The sequence below is a fragment of the Mauremys reevesii genome, linkage group 6, assembly GCF_016161935.1.
Source record: "Mauremys reevesii isolate NIE-2019 linkage group 6, ASM1616193v1, whole genome shotgun sequence".
Lineage (NCBI taxonomy): Eukaryota > Metazoa > Chordata > Testudines > Geoemydidae > Mauremys > Mauremys reevesii.
The window spans coordinates 38,853,657-38,866,963 of NC_052628.1; the positions used below are offsets into that span (position 1 = coordinate 38,853,657).

Sequence of the window (13,307 nt, forward strand, 5' to 3'; positions counted from 1 at the left end):
GGCGGGGCTTGAGTGGGCTCAGGCTTCAGTTCCCCTTCCTGCGATCATGTAGTAATTTTTGTTGTGAGAGGGGGTCACAGTGCAATGAAGTTTGAGAACTGCTGAGAATGTGATGTGGTCAGAGATTATAATAGCACGTTGTGAAAAGTAGCAAGATAATCTAGGTGTATAATTAGTCCACTTCATATGTGACAATAACATTTTACAGGTTTTTCTAGCTAAAAACTATTAAATATGAATTCTGCAAGTTTATCTTGTAACTGAAATGTTAAGCTGTAGTGATCCCTGTTGAGAAATATATAGTCTAAATATATTATACCTGCTAGTCACCTGTTAAAGCCTGTTCCCACCAAGTAGAAAGAAATATCTGAAGAATATTCATATCTCCAGTATAACAGATCATTAAGGCTGCGAGTCTGTCACGGAGGCTGTGGGAGCTCCCTGGAGCAGCAGTGCTCTAGAAGCAGCTACGATTTAGTCAGGGGTATTTATAATAAAAGTCATGGACAAGTCAGAGGCCCTGAAATTTTGTTTATTATCCATGACTTTTACTAAAAATACCTGTGACTAAATCTTCACTTTAGGGTTTGTCTTCACTACCAGGGAGATCAACGCTGCTGCAATCAATGCAGTGGGTGTCGATTTAGCTGGTCTAGTGAAGATATGCTAAATCAGTGGCAGAGTGCTCTCCAGTCGAGAAGAGTAAGATAAGTTGACTGGAGAGCATCTCCTGTCGACACAGCGCAATGAAGACACTGGGGTAAGTCGACCTAAGCTATGTCGACTCCAGCTACATTATTCACATAGCTAGAGTAGTGTAACTTAGGTCGACTTACCCCAGTAGTGAAGAAAAACCCTCCGTTACCATTTATCAGAACAAGTTATACATGTGTATGTATATGTGATTTTAAGCATCTGTGCCTGAGATGATGATCAGAGAGATGATCTTATGGGTGGATAATATCAAACTTATTAGGAATTGTTTCACAATATGTCAATAAATGTGGACTCCAACGGTTCTTGGCCAAATAATTTTCTCTTCACAAGCACTAATCAGCTATCACAGGATCAGCTTATATGTGTATTAAGTTGACTACAAATTAAAATTGTCAAAAAAGTAACATTTAATTTTAAATTCCTTCGAATTTCACTGTTTTATGTGCTCTTAATGTAGCTTATGAAATGAAACTAAAACTTACCCAACCCTGCTACCAGAAAATTGTTGATGAGTGCAGACAATAGTTGGTTTTCCTCCGTCAGGTTCAGCTTCCACACTTAACAATGGTTCTTGTGTAGCTTTGAGGAACAAAGTATTCTCCTTTAACTCTCTCATCCTATTCAGTCACCTATCTCAATTGCTCCAAAGGTGGTGAAGCCATTTTAAAAGTATTGTTTGTAGAACCAGCTACATCAGTGGGTGTAGTGAGCTTTCAATATAGCTATTTCAATAACTTAGATTTGAAAGTGATGTTGGCTGTCCACAGAGGAAGGTAATGCCTTGGGAAGAAGGGAACTACCAGAGCAAGAAAGAAACAGTTCAGAAGTCATTCCTTCCCACAATGGACACACATGTCACTTTTAATGGCATTTCTTGGGCCACTAGGGCATTTTTTTTCTCATAGAAGCTGGAAGTTGTATAGCTGGCAGTGGCAGCTTGGGAGAGGGTAGGAAAAACTCAAGAAATACTGATATTTATTATACATTTGGACATTACATTAGTATGAATTTAAAACATTCTAAATTGATAAAACCGCTCAGATTGTTTTTCTCCTATTTTTTCTTAAATATTTATGAAATGTTTTTCATAGTAGGTTATGTTCCATTAAATAGCAAAAACAATTTTTTTAAAATGACACATAGCAGAATTACAATTATTCATTAATTTTTGTTCAGCAACAGTCAATGTGTAATAGATTTACTTTACCAAATAAATTTGCATTCTTTTTTAACTAGAACAACCCAGTTTAGATCAAACAGTAGTATGCTTTTAATATCCACATCAGAGAAAGTCAGCCTCCCATTAGTTGGGAAAAACCCCACAAAACCTATAAAGATATCATGGTTTAACTATCAAAAGTTCATTTAAACTATAGATTTATTTTACATATTCATTTTATGTTGATTTGCTGCACATTTTCTGTAAAATTGTCCTGCATCAAAAGACTACCCAGTGAGACTGATGTTAATTCACTAAAAGCAGGCCCTTCTCTCTCTTTCTTTTAAATACAGGGCTTATAGGGCATATAAATAGGGTGACCAGATGTACCATTTTTTTAAGGGACAGTCCCATTTTTTTGAGGACTTTTTCTTAGATAGTTGCCTATTCCTCCCCACCCCCTGTCCCATTTTTTCACAGTTGCTATCTGGTAACCCTACATATAAACAGTGTCTGAAGATTTACACTCAGAACTTACTGAAGTTTGCTTTTAAAGCAGAAGTGCTGAATTCTCTTTCTTTCAGGAAAATTTGTCAAATTGACACATCTAGTTGATTCATTATTAAGCTCTCCAGCCTTGTTATCTGTTCCACATTAAATAGCCATCCCAGAACTGGGAACATCCAAGGGAATGTCTCTTCATTTTTCTGAAACAACATCTCTTTAGGTATAGGGATGGCAAACAAAGAAGGTCTTTGGAATAGATATAAGGACACTGGGAAGAATCGTTGCGTCCTATGTTTAGCCCTGGATAGGTGCTTTACAGTCTGTGTGTGATTCCATCAGTTTTAAACATTAGTGGCCGTAGGTATGTGTGTACAATTGTCATCACTGTCTTATGTACTGTACCTGTAACATTAAACTCTAGAATCTGTTATTTTCCAACTGATAGGAATCTGACATTCTCTGACATGGAAATTAAATGCATACCTCTGTTCTATCCAAATTCAGTTGTATTAACCTTAGGTCCCAGTGTGATGATATGGCGAGCCCATTATCATGTTAGATGATTCTGTCTTGAAGAATGAATTCTTCATGTGAATGCATTGGAAATAAGTGATATGACAGTCTCATGAGATTTCTCCACCTAGTCTAGTCCAGTCCAGGCTTCAGTTGTTCAGAGCGGGCAATGCTGCAGGAGTTGTCTGTTAGTAAACAGGGAGTTGAATCAGCAGTGCATGACTTCAGTGGGAGGTTCTAGTAGCATTTTAGTGGGCCAAGGAACATCTGCTCTCTATCGTGGTTATTCTGTTGTACCAATACAATAAAAACCAACAGGATCGTTTAAAAGGGGATGAGGCAAAATGCCACATTTATTGTGAATGCAAAAAGAAGCACAGTAAACAAGTAATCATAAATATTTTATCCCGTGTACTCACACAAAATACCAAAAGAAGCAAAGCAAGTAGACAATTATATTTACTACATTCCATTCACTCACACACACATACAAGTTCTGCAAAGTTGTTATAGTTACCAGCCTAGAGGTTGCTCATGCCAAGTTACTGGCCAGGTAACCTGGGCATGAGGGTGGAGCTGAGCCTTTGTCAGATGTGCTCCTCGAGAGTGGTTGCAGAACCAGACTCAGTCCTTAGTCTTTAGGGTCTGTTTTTATAGGAGTTTATTCCTATGCCAGTCTATGGAGGTGGCTTCATCATGCTGTTGCTGAATCAGTCAGCAGATGGCACATCCATGATGGCTCCACGACGGCTGCCAGATGTTATCTTGTTCTTTTGGGTCTCCCATCCCTGGGGCTGTTGGGTGGATTCCAGTCTGCCCTCCGGGGGTCATCCGGTTATCTCCACATAGCATAAGCAAGATAAAGAAGGGGAGAAGGGTGGGAGTCTCTGTGTGCTGTTTCGAGGAACAGTTGTTTCTGCAAGATCTTATCTTTTCTGAGAGCAGACTCTCTGTCCCAGGATGACACAATTAGCAGTTTGGCCTTGTAAACTGCTCACAGGGAGAAGAAGAAAAAGACCTTCTAATTAACACTACTTTGGGATCTCTAAACTGTGTGTGTGTGTGGGGGGGGGGGGGTTTACATTCAATCTATCTACCATACATCTCCTTATGGCATTAATACAGAAATTATACAGAATACGGAAATCCTTTGGTATAGTCAGACAATTCATCTCATCAGAAATTTAAATATGCAAGCAGAGTGTTTGAGCTTTTAAAGTAATTTATTCAGAATAACGGCTTCTAAGTAGGTAACTTTTTTAGCAAATCTACAGTCAGTTGGGTCTGTCTGTCTTGTCGAATGGATTTTGTATTAAAAGAATGTCAGAAAATAGAATAGAGGAAACAATGTGGAAACAGTAGACACATTCTGAAATTCATGGCACCAACGTCCAAGGCACCACTTCCTGTAAATACAATTTATACTCAGAATGGTTAAGCTAATTTTGTTTGCTTCAGTATGTGTCAGACCTTTGGTATATGAATCTTCTGACTTGGAAGACCATCCAATTCAACATTAGTGTTGAAGCATGAGGGATAAGAATTCTGTCAAGTTATCTATATCTTTGGTGTATGAAAGGGAAATGCCAAAGTCTTAGTCTTTTAGACTCTGTCATATCTAAGCTCCTAAGTTCAGAACAGCTGGTTACATCAAAAGCATACTTCCAGATAAAAGAAAATGTCAGACTTGTGCATCAGGAATCAAATTCAATTTTAGAATTCCATCAACTTGGCCTTAAAAATGTCAGGCCTCTGCTTGTTAAAGGCTTGAGCGGATCAGTTGGAGGTTTTATAGAGAGAGATGGTTCTTTAGAATAGTGAATCATTAAAATAATTTCTTTATGTACATTTATTTTCATCCTGTAGGTGGAGCTCGGGTACTACACATTATAAATACAGTAGTTTCATTTATTTTTCATGCTTTTTATTTACATGTCATACAGCATTCAGCCACAGTACAAAAATAAGCAAAGTAATACAGAGATGCATTGGTTACCTATAGGAACAGAGAGGATGTGGCCATGGGTAAAAATAGTTTAAGTCCCAAAATTGCAGGAATAGTCCCCTCATGTGTATGAAATTTCTAGAAGGAAATCTGAAGATCTTCATATGACTCAAGATGTATTAAATAGAATTTTTTCTCTATTCCAGTTCTGGTCACTAAAGATCTCATGATGTTTTTTAAATGGGTAGAAGTGTTTAACTTCAGTATCCTGAGCCAAATGCTTCACTTCACATTCTAAAATTTTGTAATTGCTGCATACTAAATTGCTATAATTGCTAAATAGACGTTGCATCTTTGTTTCACCTGGGAGATGGCTGCATTTCTGTGGCAGCTGAAATGATTTCTCCGTATCACTTCCAGATTTCTTGATAAAATTGCATAGCATTTGGGTTCTGTAGGCTGAAAAGTACTGTCACAGTGCATGCCATCAATTTTGCTGTCAATTAAGAGCTTAACATCCTTAGTAAGGCAATATTATGCTGCACAGCATCAGTGAAATAGCTGTCCAGAGTGACTGGGCAGTAAAGGAATGGAAAGAAATGTTTGAGATTACTGAATAATGACATCTGAAAATCAAATGGAAGGTCTCATGTCTTTGGAATTAACCACACAGATCTGAAAACTAGTGGTGGGAGGGATGTTTCCTAGTTCTGTTCTTAGTCATATCCTGTAATCATTTTAGCCACATGTTAAAAAAATTAAATGTCTATTTTCTTTTGCTTGGATTATAACAAGGCCAGTACCTTTGTCTAAAAGATGGTATTTTAATAGTACCATTTGCAGCCATCTCATTGTTTCTTGTACTCTCCCATCTCTCTGTCTGTTCCCATCTATTCTCTTGTCTTATACTTAGATTGTAAGCTTTTGGGGCAGGAACCATCTTTTTATTGTGTTTGTACAGTTCTTAGCACAATGGGGATCCTGGTCCATGACTTAGGCTCCTGGGTGGTAGGGTAATATTATTAGCACATAAGCCCTGCTCTATGTTAGGCCTATTTCAGAATCTACAAGATAAACTAGCTAAAAGCTCTGGTAGAATAAAGTAATATTTTTTAGAAGGTGTATACGTTTAAGACACCATAATACTTTCTACGAATTTGAATAAATATTAAAAACATATTGGGCATGCCAGAAAGATCTCTTGAAGCCCCCTTGTAGGATGATCCTTTAATACTGCAATGTAAGGTAGCCAAAGTGAATTTCATGGAGGAGCTTTTTTAATTGAATTATTTTAAATCCTTTAAGTCAAGACCCCGTTTACTCTTCCTAAGATTTCATCAATATCTATAAATACAACATTAGGTCATTTTTATTCATAAACACACTCACTCAGGGATAATTCCCTGTTAGAGTTCTATTTTGAGACCTTATCACTTAGTTTTTAATGCATTTAATGTGTGCCATGTTAATTTTATATTCAATTTTTTAAATCAAAATGTTGTGGGGGTACCAAGTCAAATGCCTTAAAGAAATTTAAGTATATTACATATGAGTGTCTCCTAAATAACTGAATAGGGAAGTGACTGAGAAATTATTCTGAGCCAGAGGCTCTAATTACTAATTCAAAATGTAAAAGAAGTAATGCAACACTGATTCTTGTTTTTGGAAGTAACTTCAATTGTACAAACTCTGTTCTAATTAACATACTTGTTCAGATGTGTGAATGTGCATTTTTGTTAAACATGTTGGAGAAAAAAGTTAGTTGTAATACAGAAAACATTAACTTCGTACATTGATATTGTGACATCTTTAAAAAATGCTGGTAAAATATACAGCTAATAGTGAAAGAACACAAAAAATTCTTGGTTGTGTATCTCATTAAAATGATTGTACATCTTCTCATAAACCAGTGGCTCTCAAACTTTTGTACTGGTGACCCCTTTCACACAGCAAGCCTCTGAGTGTGACCCCCTCTCCCCCATAAATTAAAAACACTTTTTAATATATTTAACACGATTATAAATGCTGGAGGCAAAGCGGGGTTTGGGATGGAGGCTGACAGCTTGCGACCCCCCATGTAATAACCTTGTGACTCCCTGAGGGGTCCTGACCCTCAGTTTGAGAACCCCTGTCATAAACCAAATGTTCTGCATAATCATTCTTCCTGTGCAATTTTGTACATCACACAGCAATAGAAATTGGAAAAGTTCCCAACAGTATGTGAATGAATTTCACAAGTTCTGTTATACAAACATAGGGAATACAGTGAAATTAATTATTCCTAGATGTAGCTGGAATCTCTCTAACCTCTAATGTAGTCCTTGCAAACAGATTTAAATGAAGACACATTTATTTAATCCTTTCCTCCTAAAAATGCAAAAACTAGTTATGGGTATACCCTCAAAGATTCAGAGGTTCTTGGTCCTGTATATTTAACATTTCTTCTTCGAGTGATTGCTCCTATGCATTCCAGTTAGGTGTCCGCGCCGTGCGTGCACGGCTCTTCGGAACATTTTTACCCTAGCAACTCCGGCGGGCCAGCTGGGCGCCCCCTGGAGTGGCGCCGCTATGGCGCTGAATATATACCCCAGCTGACCCGTCCGCTCCTCAGTTCCTTCTTACCGCCCGTGACGGCCAGTTGGAACAGTGGAGTGCTCTCTTACCTCCACAGCCCTAGCGTTTCTCCATTCTTCTCTGTACATAGTTGGTTACCTTAGTTTAGTAGTTAGATTAGTTGAATAAGTTTAGTTAGTTATAGTATAGTAAGGGAATTAGAGGGGTTCGCCCCTCTTCTTCCACAACCGGTGCGGGCTCATGCCCAAGGCACCGGGGTTTAAGCCCTGTGCGGCTTGCCAGCGGCACATGCCTGTGGGCGACCCGCACGACTCCTGCCTGCGCTGCCTCGGGGAATCTCACAGGACAGATAAGTGCCCGATCTGCACGGCGCTTAAGCCGCGCACCAGAAAGGAGCGAGACTCTCGCCTCAAGCAGCTCCTTACGGAGTCGGCACTTCAGCCTCCCGCGCCGTCCCTGGCGGCACCGAAACCGTCCTCGGCGCGCAGCGCACCAGCGGCACCGAGCCGCCCCGGTACCGACGCGGCTAAATCTTCGCAGACGGCACCGAAGTCCCGGCACCGTTCCCTCTCTCTACCGAGGAAGCGGAAGACGGCGCACTTGGCTCCTAAGCCTCCTACTTCGGGACAGCTTACCCAGCCATCACCGGCACCTCCGGCATCGGCTGTGGTAGTGCACAAGCTGTGCACGGTCCAGTTGACTCCGGCACCTCAAGAGCCGTCGAGTCCTGTACCTCCCTGCTCCCCGGTGCCAACCACAGTCGAGCTGCATCTCCCGTCCACGCCCGAGACATTCTCGATGGCGAGAGAGCTTATCGAGCTCACAGAGGCACCGAGCCTCCGGCCCCCGGCACCGCCGGTGCGGGCTGTTCAGTCAGCGGGCAAGCCGGCCATGATGCGGCCCCCTTCCCCTGACGGACGGGATAGACGGCGCTCCAGGACTCGGTCTCGCTCCCGGTCCCGAAGACGATCACCGTCGCGCCGCTCCAGGTCCCGGCACCGCTCTCCATCGCGGTACCGTTCACCCTCTCGACGCCAGTCGCAGTCCCGGTACCGCTCAACATCGCGGTACCGGTCGCACTCCCGTAAACGCTCCCGGTACCGATCACCGTCCTGTCGGCACCGCAGGAAGTCCGAGTCCCGGCACCGGTCCCGGCACCGTGACTCCAGAAGCCGCTCCCGGCACCGCAGGTCGAGCTCCCGGTCGAGCTCCCGGCACTGGTCAAGCTCCCAGCACCGCGGCAGTCGATGGTCTCGCTCGCCATCTTGGTACCGCGACGACCGGCACCGACCCTCGGCACCGTCCGGGGACAGGCTGCCAGCTTCGACGGCGCAGTCCGTCAGCGCCTCCGCACCTCCGTGGCCATCCCGTCACTCGTCGGTCGCTTCGCGGGCAGACAGCTATGGCCATCTCCAGGCGGCCCCGCACGGACAAGTCCTCGGGGCACAGCAGTGGGGTTTTTGGGTCCCCTGGGCCCAATACGAAGCTCAAGGGCTACCTTGCCCCCAGCGGACCCCAGCCTCCAAGCACAGAGTGCCGGAGGCCACTGTCAGCAGGCCACCCCCATCACCGGGTGAGGCCCAGTTACCGCCTGATCCCGCGGAGCGTCCACGGTCCGAGTCAGCTGACCACTCCATCGAGGACCCACCTGCGGAGGTGGTGGTCCAAGGTCTGTCCTCGTCCTCTTCACCAGACGAGGCGGTGGCGTGGGCTTCTACGGTAGACCCTCCGCCTATTGACTTGCGGGCCCACCAGGACCTTCTCCGCCGGGTGGCGAAGGCTATCGACCTACCGGTAGTGGAGGTAACTGAGAACGAGGACCCAGCGACAAATGTGATTGGAGCGGAGGCTCCAGTGCGGGTGGCCTTGCCATTCATCCGCACTATCCAGAAAAATGCCACTACCATCTGGCAGTCACCGGCGTCCGTCCCTCCCACCGCCCGCGGTGTAGAAAGAAAGTACTCCGTCCCCCCCATGGGGTACGAGTACTTATATACCCATCCTGCACCGGACTTGCTCGTGGTCCAGTCGGTCAATGACAGGGAAAGGCATGGTCAGCCAGCCCCTGCACCGAAGTCCAAGGAGGCGAGGCGCATGGACCTATTGGGCCGAAAGGTCTATTCGGCAGGGGGTCTCCAGCTCCGCATCGCCAACCAGATGGCCCTTCTCGCCAGATACACCTTTGATATCTTGGTGTCCCTGGCGAAATTCACAGAGCTGATCCCAACAGCCTCGCGCCAGGAGTTCACGGCCCTCCTGGAAGAGGGCAAGAAGTCCTCCAGGTCCTCCATCCAGGCCGCTCTGGACTCCGCAGACTCAGGTGCTAGAACCCTGGCCTCAGGAGTAACCATGAGGCGCATCTCCTGGTTGCAGTCCTCCACATTGCCACCAGAGGTGCAGTACACCTTGCAGGACCTACCCTTCGACACTCAGGGTCTGTTTTCTGAAAAGACGGATTCCAGAATTCAGGCCCTGAAGGACGGTCGCATAGCCATTCGCACTCTGGGTATGCACACACCGGCTACCCAGCAAAGGTCCTTTCGGCAGCAACCCTACCGGCCATTTAACCAGCCTAGGTCGCGACCCTACAATAGCAGGCGTCCCGGCCTGAGTCGCCGTAGACCGTCGGGCAACAGGCGCAACCAGGGCCAGGCACCTTCCAAGGCCCCTCAAGGACCCAAACAGGCCTTTTGATGGGACGCCCGAGGACGGCCCATCAGTCTCTCCACCGGATCCTTCCCCGTTATTTTTCAACCGTCTTTCCCACTTCCTCCCGGCGTGGTCCCAGATTACAATGGACGACTGGGTGCTACGCACGGTAGAGTCTGGTTACCGTCTTCAGTTTGTTTCGCCCCCGCCCTCCCACCCACCCACCCCATCCCTCTTCAGGGACCCCTCTCACGAGCAAGTCCTCTCCCAAGAGGTCGAGACTCTGCTGAGTTTGGGTGCCATAGAGGAGGTGCCGAGCGATATGCGAGGCAGGGGATTCTATTCCCGATATTTCTTAATCCCCAAGGCGAAGGGAGGTCTATGACCCATACTCGACCTCCGAGAGCTCAACAGGTACCTGCTCAAGCTCAAGTTTCGCATGGTAACCCTGGGGACCATCATTCCCTCCCTGGATCCGGGAGACTGGTTTGCCGCCCTCGACATGAAGGACGCGTATTTCCATGTCGCGATTTACCCTCCTCAGTGACGCTACCTGCGTTTTGTGGTCAACGGGGCGCACTACCAGTTTGCGATGCTATCCTTCAGGCCTGTCCACCGCGCCGAGGGTCTTCACCAAATGCATGGCAGTAGTTGCTGCAGCCCTCCGCCCTCGTCGCATTCACGTATACCTCGTATATCTCGATGACTGGCTGGTTCGCGGGACATCCCGACAGCTGGTAAAGGACCAGATGTCAGAGATACTCTCCCTGTTTCGGTCCCTCGGCCTTCTCATCAATGCCGAGAAGTCCACTCTAGCTCCATCACAGCGGGTGGAGTTCATCGGAGCGGTCCTCGACTCCACTTTGGCCAGGGCCTGCCTCCCACGCTCTCGGCACCAGACGATGGTATCCATCATCCAGGACCTTCTCACCTTTCCCACGACGACGGTTCGGTCCTGCCTGCGCCTCCTGGGCCACATGGCGTCCTGCACGTTCGTCACGGCGTACGCGAGGCTCCGCCTTCGCCCCTTTCAATCTTGGCTGGCGTCGGTATACCGCCCGAACCACGACTCGATAGACATGGTAGTCACCGTCACAAAGCCGACACTCGCTTCGCTCAGCTGGTGGCTGAACCCAGAAGTCGTGTGTGCAGGAGTCCCGTTCCGTCCTCCTCGCCCATCCGTCACCCTGACCACGGATGCCTCGGCGTTGGGATGGGGGGCTCACCTGGGCGACCTTTCACACCCAGGGTCTCTGGTCACCCCAAGAGCTCGCTCTCCACATCAACGTCCGGGAGCTGCGAGCGATCCGCCTAGCGTGTCACACCTTCCGACACCATCTGCAAGGCCGCTGCGTGGCAGTCTTCACGGACAACACGATGGCAATGTTCTACGTGAACAAGCAGGGCGGAGCCCGCTCCTCCCTCCTCTGCACGGAAGCGATGCTCCTGTGGGACTTCTGCGTGACCCACTCCATTCATCTGGAAGCGTCATTTCTTCCAGGAGTGCAGAACGCGCTGGCCGACCATCTCAGCAGGTCGTTCCTCTCCCACGAGTGGTCTCTTCGTCTGGATGTGGTGCACACAATTTTCCGGAGGTGGGGGTTTCCCCAGATAGACCTGTTTGCCTCCAAGGAGAACAGGAAGTTTTGTTCATACCAGGGTCGCTCTCCAGGCTCCCTGTCGGACGCATTCCTCTGCTCCTGGACGGATCACCTCCTCTACGCCTTCCCTCCGTTCCCGCTCATACACCGAGTGCTACTGAAGTTTCGGAGGGACAGGGCCCGCGTCATACTCGTCGCTCCGGCCTGGCCGAGGCAGCACTGGTACTGTACCCTGTACTGATACCCTGCTGCTCGAGCTCTCCGTTCGGGATCCCATGCCCCTCCCGTTATGGCCGGACCTCATCACGCAGGACTTCAGCAGACTCCGCCACCCGGATCTACAGTCCCTCCATCTTACAGCTTGGTACCTGCGTGGCTGACCCACGCAGAGAGGGACTGTTCCGCGGCAGTGCAGCAAGTCCTGCTAGAGAGCAGAAAGCCTTCCACTCGCTCCACCTACCTTGCGAAATGGAAGCGTTTCGCGCTCTGGTGTGATCAACGAGGCCTCAATCCCTTCCTAGTCCCCGTCCCTACCATCCTGGACTACCTCTGGTACCTTAAGGAGCAAGGTCTGGCGGTCTCCTCCTTGAAGGTGCACCTGGCAGCAGTGTCCGCCTTTCGTCCACCCATGGGAGGTCGGTCCATCTTCTCTAACCAGATGGTTTCCCACTTCCTTAAAGGCCTGGACCGCTTGTACCCGCCGGTGCGGCATTCTACCCCGACCTGGGACTTAAATCTCGTGCTGGCCAAGCTTATGGGACCGCCCTTCGAGCCTCTGGCCACGTGCTCTCTGCTCTACCTCTCCTGGAAGACAGCCTTCCTAGTCGCAATTACATCGGCAAGACGGGTGTCTGAGCTCCGTGCCCTCACGGTTGGCCCGCCATATACTGTCTTCCACGCAGACAAGGTGCAGCTTCGACCACACCCGGCCTTCCTCCCTAAGGTGGTGTCGGCCTTCCACCTCAACCAGGAGATCTTCCTCCCGGTCTTCTTCCCGAAGCCGCACGCCTCACCTCGCGAGCAGCAGCTTCACACCCTCGGCGTCCGCAGGGCCCTCGCTTTTTATATCGAGCGTACGAAGCCCTTCCGGCATTTGCCGCAGCTGTTTGTAGCAGTTGCCGACCGCATGAAAGGCGAGCCGGTCTCCTCGCAGCGGATTTCCTCCTGGCCCATGTCCCCATCCAGGACATCTGTAGAGCGGACACCTGGTCTTCTGTCCACACCTTCACTTCCCACTACGCGTTGGTGCAGCAATCAAGAGACGACGCAGCCTTCGGCTCAGCAGTGTTGCACTCTGCCACGTCTCACTCCGACCCCACCGCCTAGGTAAGGCTTGGGAATCACCTAACTGGAATGCATAGGAGCAATCACTCGAAGAAGAAAAGACGGTTACTCACCGTAGTAACTGTTGTTCTTCGAGATGTGTTGCTCCTATCCATTCCAGACCCGCCCTCCTTTCCCACTATCGGAGTAGCCGGCAAGAAGGAACTGAGGAGCGGACGGGCCGGCTGGGGTATATATTCAGCGCCATAGCGGCACCACTCCAGGGGGCGCCCAGCCAGCCCACCGGAGTTGCTAGGGTAAAAATGTTCCGAAGAGCCGTGCACGCGCGGCGCGCACACCTAACTGGAATGCATAGGAG

General features: G+C 47.9%; 1 protein-coding gene across 6 annotated transcripts in view; it reads left to right on the forward strand.

Annotated features, from left to right (window-relative positions):
• Positions 1–13,307, forward strand: part of CWC27 (CWC27 spliceosome associated cyclophilin) — a 214,709-nt gene that overhangs the window by 41,260 nt on the left and 160,142 nt on the right. The window lies entirely within an intron of this gene.